This window comes from Chenopodium quinoa, unplaced genomic scaffold, assembly GCF_001683475.1.
Source record: "Chenopodium quinoa cultivar QQ74 unplaced genomic scaffold, ASM168347v1, whole genome shotgun sequence".
Lineage (NCBI taxonomy): Eukaryota > Viridiplantae > Streptophyta > Magnoliopsida > Caryophyllales > Amaranthaceae > Chenopodium > Chenopodium quinoa.
Window position 1 is genome coordinate 1151609 of NW_018744502.1, and position 5892 is coordinate 1157500.

Here is a 5892-nt window from a genome sequence, read left to right on the forward strand (position 1 = left end):
AACCGAACAATGGCATCATGAGAGGACCTTGCAATAATCAAATCATCAACATAAACAAGAACATGCAAGGATACACAGCCCTGTACATAACTATATAGAGAGTAATCAGCATATGAGTCTTAAATCCAAATTCTCGCAGAGCACTAGACAGCCTGGAAAACCACTGTCTCGGGGCTTGTTTCAAGCCATATAAAGATTTCTGCAACCTGCAAACTTTGCCAAGTGTCGGAGTACCATACCCTAGAGGAAACTGCATATATACTTCCTCATCTAAATCACCATGAAGAAACGCATTATGAATATCCATCTGATGTAACTCCTAATTCAAGGACACAGCAACAGCTAGAAAAAGATCAGACGTAGCGTACCCATCTTTGCAACAGGTGCAAACGTCTCATTATAATCAACATTGGCAACCTGTTGATTTCCATGAACAACTAAACGAGCTTTGTGACTTTCCGCTTTTGACTTGTCTGGGTACTTGATTTATACACCCACCCACTACTAAATGCCCGTTTTTCGAGAGGAAGATCCTCAACGATCCATGTGTCATTATGCTCTAGAGCGTCAATCTCATCTTGCATCACCTTACGCCAACCGACGTCTTTAACTGCCTCTTTGAACAAAGACGATTCCTTTTCCTTAGTGATCGTTGCCAAAAAAAATACTTATGTCACATATAAAAACGATTATATTCAACATGGCAACCTTTAGGAAAAGGTTCACTTGAAGAACGAGATTGAGGAGGGACGACAGTCGATGGAGTGGGGTCTATATTTTTAGTGATGACAATGTTAGTGACATAATGAAGATGTCATGAAGGAGGACGTTTCTTACGATGACTACGACCAAGTTCTTCTGACAACGATGAAGAACTCCCCCTCAAATTCAAAGGCGTAACAATTATCGACTCATCAACGATTTCTTGCTCCCGAACACTCATAGGCCGCGCACCACCTCGATCATTGCGCGAACCTCCGTCAACATGCTCTTCAAACTGCCGAGCAACCGCTGACTAGCATGCGGACTGCTTAGCAATGTGTTGTTGCCTTGGTTGGCCAGCAGGAGGAAGCTGGTAGTATTGCTTCCCTAGTTGGTCTGTTAGCGCGAGTTGGGAGCTGGCTCGCCTGCCATCATGCGCTGGATTCCCATCGGGCTGGACAACAGGCTGGTGTGGGATCCTAGCCTCGCTGCCAGTGAGCGATGGAGAACCAGCGCGCGAAACAGCAAAGGGGGCAGGCTGCTCCACGCCTGGCTGCGGCTGGGCTGCGGAAGACTCTGTTTCAGCCACTGCTCCCCTTGTTTGCACATTTGCAGATAACAAAACAGCCCCTTCATCATCATCCCAAACTGAGGGGTTAGGAAAGTACCGTTCCCACAAAATTCATCGCTCATCCAAAAGCGATTCAAGCTACGAAAATTTATCCTCAAAAAATTGAACATCATGATTAACAAAGAACCCATTGGTAGTCAATTCATAAAGACGCCAACCTTTCTTACCATGAGGATAACCAACAAATATACATCTTCGAGAACAAAAGTCAAACTTGTCTTTAATTCGAGGACAATTAGCAGTATGACAATGACAACCAAAGACCCAAATACTATCATAAGACGGCACTTGACCAAACAAACACTAATGAGGGATCTTACCATTAAGAACCGGAGTCGGAGTCCTGTTAATCAGATAAAAAGCTGTCATAACACATTTACCCCAAAAATACTTAGGCAATTGTGCTCGAAACCGAAGAGCACGAGCCACATTTAAAATGTGACAATGTTTTCGTTCAACCCTACCATTCTGTTTAGCTGTGTCAACACACGAAGTTTGATGCAAGATGCCCTTCTTTGCAAAGAACGACCCAAACCTAAGAAAATCTTAATCATTATCACTACGAACCATCTTCATTTTCCAGCCAAATTGAGTCTTAGCCATAGCACAAAAGTTATGGATCAACTGTGAACCTTGATATTTACCAACCATCAAAAACACCCAAGTAGCACGTGAAAAATCATCAGCAATAGTTAGGAAATAACAAGCATCACAACTAGACAAAACTTTATATGGACCCCAAATATCACATTGAATCAAATCCTATATACCAGATACTCTATCATACTCAATGGAAAAGAATTACGGGGTTTCTTCCCCTTAAAATAATTGTCACAATCAAACGAATAACCAATATTACTACTATGACCATGACCACTAAGAGAAACTCTCGGAAGAGAACTAACCATTTGCATTGACGGATGCCCGAGTCGCTTGTGCCATAACAAACGTGCATCCGAAACCACCACTTTGTTTGCTTGCGGATTCCGAGCATAAACCGGACGAAAAATATAGACACCATTACACCGCTCCCCCGCCTTCATTCAGGTTCCTCAAACTGCGGTCCTGAATAATGCATAGCTTATCAGTGAACATAATAAAAAAAGCATTGTTTTTACAACAATTGAGACATGATCGCCGGATAATTGGTTGTGTCTACTATCCTAAATCAAATCAACAATTTATAATCCTAACCTTTCTTTATCAAGTTCACACTAGATAGTGGCAAGCTATGGTTGAACCACAAGGACTAAGTGTATTAATTTGAGCTAATTAAACTAGTAGGAAGGTTGTGAAATAGAGAGAGAAAGAACTAAAACACAACTTAAAGCAATTAACATAAACTAGGGAAAGTGGAATCCAATTACATTAATGAATTCAATAACAAATTGCAATTAAAGGATCATGATCTCAATTAGGAACAATCAACACACTCAACTCACTCCCGCGCAATTAAGTATGTTAATCATCCTACTAAGCTAATTCACTCCCGTGCAACTAGCCTAGCAAAGTTATGGAAGAATCTAGAATCTCAATCAACTCACTTCCGCACAATTGATTCAAAGCACAATTAAAAACCTAGAATCAATTAGCTAAAAAGATTCTAATCAATGTAAGCATCATCCAAGCACAATAATCAAGAATCAATTGCATACTAATCACAATCAATCACTCAATTCATGAACATAACCTTCATCCATTTCCCTAACACAAAATCTAAGCAAACATAATAACAAAAAACATGGAAAAGAAGGTTAAACAAGATTTAAAACCAAAATCAAACAAGTAAACTAATTATCTACTCTAATCAACAAAGAATTAAGCAAAAATAAGAACTAAACAAAGCAATAAAGGTGAGAGAAAGTTAGAAAAGCTCATTTAATAGATGAGAAAAGAATCCACAAAATTGCTTCTTCAAGCTCTCAAATCTCCATTGAAATCTTAAGCTTTCTCTTTCTAAAACTACTCCTACACTAGAGAGTGAAACTTCTAATCTAAGCCTAATCCTAATTAGAGGAGAGAGCAAATGTAAAAACTTGCTTAAGGAAGTCTAAGAAATCGTACTAATTATATTACAAGAAGAGAAAGATGGAAATCCGAAAATTAAGATCGAAAAAACACCCAGAAACCCGCGCCCACGGTGGCCAAAGCCGCGCCCGCGGCAACAGCTTCTCCGAGGCATCTCCAGGATGTTTCAAAGGTTGGGAAAAGCAGAGAGCCGCGCCCGCGGCAGCATCAGCCGCGCCCATGGTGGCCTGGGCTTCTGAGCTGCTGGCTGTACAACTCTTCGCTGCTTCGGTGCTGCTGCTTGGCTGCCAGTTTCAGCTGCTTGAGGTGATGCTCGGGGTGCTCAGAGGGTACTAGCCTTAAGTGCTACAATTGTTCAACTTCTTAGCTTCTTTCTTAGCTTCAAGATTTTCTAGTGAAATTTTTGTCCTTCTCTTGGGTCATAAACATCGAAGAAAGCACCAAGAACCTACACAAATAGACCAAGAGAGAAAAGAGTAAAAAGAACATATAGGAAAACACGCAAATCAAGCTAGAAACCGAGCAAAAAGCATATTATTCATAACTATGACCTAAAACTATAAACTAAGACAAAGATAACTAAAACAAGACTAAACGTACTAGAAATAACAAAGAAAACACCAAAATAAACCTTAAACTAAGGGAAAAAACCACCCTAAAATGTGTCATAAATGACACTTATCAAGACATAGATAACAAGTTGCATTTAAGAGCAGGAACATATAAAACATGATCAAGAGATAAACCAACAGACAAAACAACATTTCCTTCTTTCATAGCCAACGTGTTCTTTCCATTAGGCAAACCAACCGGCGAAGAAATGTCATACAAATTAGTGAATAGGTCAATATTACCGAACATGTGATTTAAAGCACCAGTGTCAATGGGCCATTCAGAGGAATTATAGGGACTAGGAGTACCACTAGAGGAAGAACTCGGCTTTGAGCTCTTTACGACAGCTAGAAGTTTGTTCCACTGCGCATCTGTGATCGTAGGGACACTCCCACGATCAGCTTCACTAAGGTAACCAAATGTACCATTAGACCAAACCCCCATTGAGATGGACACACAAAACACAAAGCTAGCACTCGACAATATGCGCTACACACTCCACATACACTGAGACACATACCACAACTCACACTCCAACACCACTACAACCCAACTCCACACAACAATTAGCAGCGTCATACACCAACTAACAGTACACCGCAGCAAGAAACGACACACACACGCACTGCATCGCAACTAGCAGCGCCACACAACACCAACACACCACGCACCACATAAGTAGCGCACCACAAATCAACACCGTAGCACACACAAGAAGCAACACAACACACCCTAACACACCACGAACACCAAAGGCACAAGAATAGCAACAACACACTGCCACACACAAGCAGCGCACAATAATCTGTCAACAACGGGCACCACGCAGAAGCAGCATATGACAAAGTAATGCAGCAGCACGCAAGAGGCAATGCACCACCACACTACCTACCTCACACACACCACAAGAACTAAAAGTATGTAACAACTAACAACACGCTGCCACACACGACCAACGCACACCTCAGCAACAACATAAACCACACACATTAGCACCCAACTACACGCAACACGTCATAACGCACTACACCACACATGGATACTGCACACACAATGCACACACTGCGCGCAGCAACACAAGCAAGCACTACACTGTACTTGCACACTACACACGCAACACCTCAACACCAAGCAACACCACACATCTACAACAATGATACAACAGCAAACCACAACTAGGCAGCGCACAAAACTCAAATCAAAGCAAACCAAACAAGACAAATGTAACACGCACTCGATTTAAACTAAACAAAAGTAGAAAATAGGGTAAATAAGAGCCCTAAATTTTACCAAAACCAAACAGAAATTAGGGAAGAAAAAACCCTAATTCTACCAAAGATGAGAAAAATAATCAAAGAAATTTGAAGCTCTAATCTCACAAATTTTGCGGAATTAAAAAATTAAGCGCAGAACAAACCAGGATTGATAAAAAATTAGACAGGCTGTTATACCATGTTAGACGACCATCTTAACCAAAAGGTTAAGTTGATGGTTGAGGCCCATGAATATGTTTTATACTCTATCATGCCCCTCACATGAGAGCCTTTAGGCTTGAAATGTGGATGCAACATGGGCCCTCGGCATACCCGGCGCGAAATATTCCACTTTGAAATGAGGGTTTGATGAGATTCGAACCCGTGTCCTTTGTGTCATGCTAGCTCTGATACAATGATAAACTCAAGAACAATTGGAGAAAATGGCTTAAGCCTTGTATTGATATTCACGACGATATATATAGTACAATACAAAGGAAACTCAACTTGCCTAAAACTCCTTAAAGATATATATACATGCCAAATATACGTATTAACATAAAACCAACCGACTTATAAAATGTCCAAATAACATTACTAACATCACACATTCACACTCCACTCCACCCAAAGGGATACGAGAGTTGCAGTCCAAAAACCTCACAG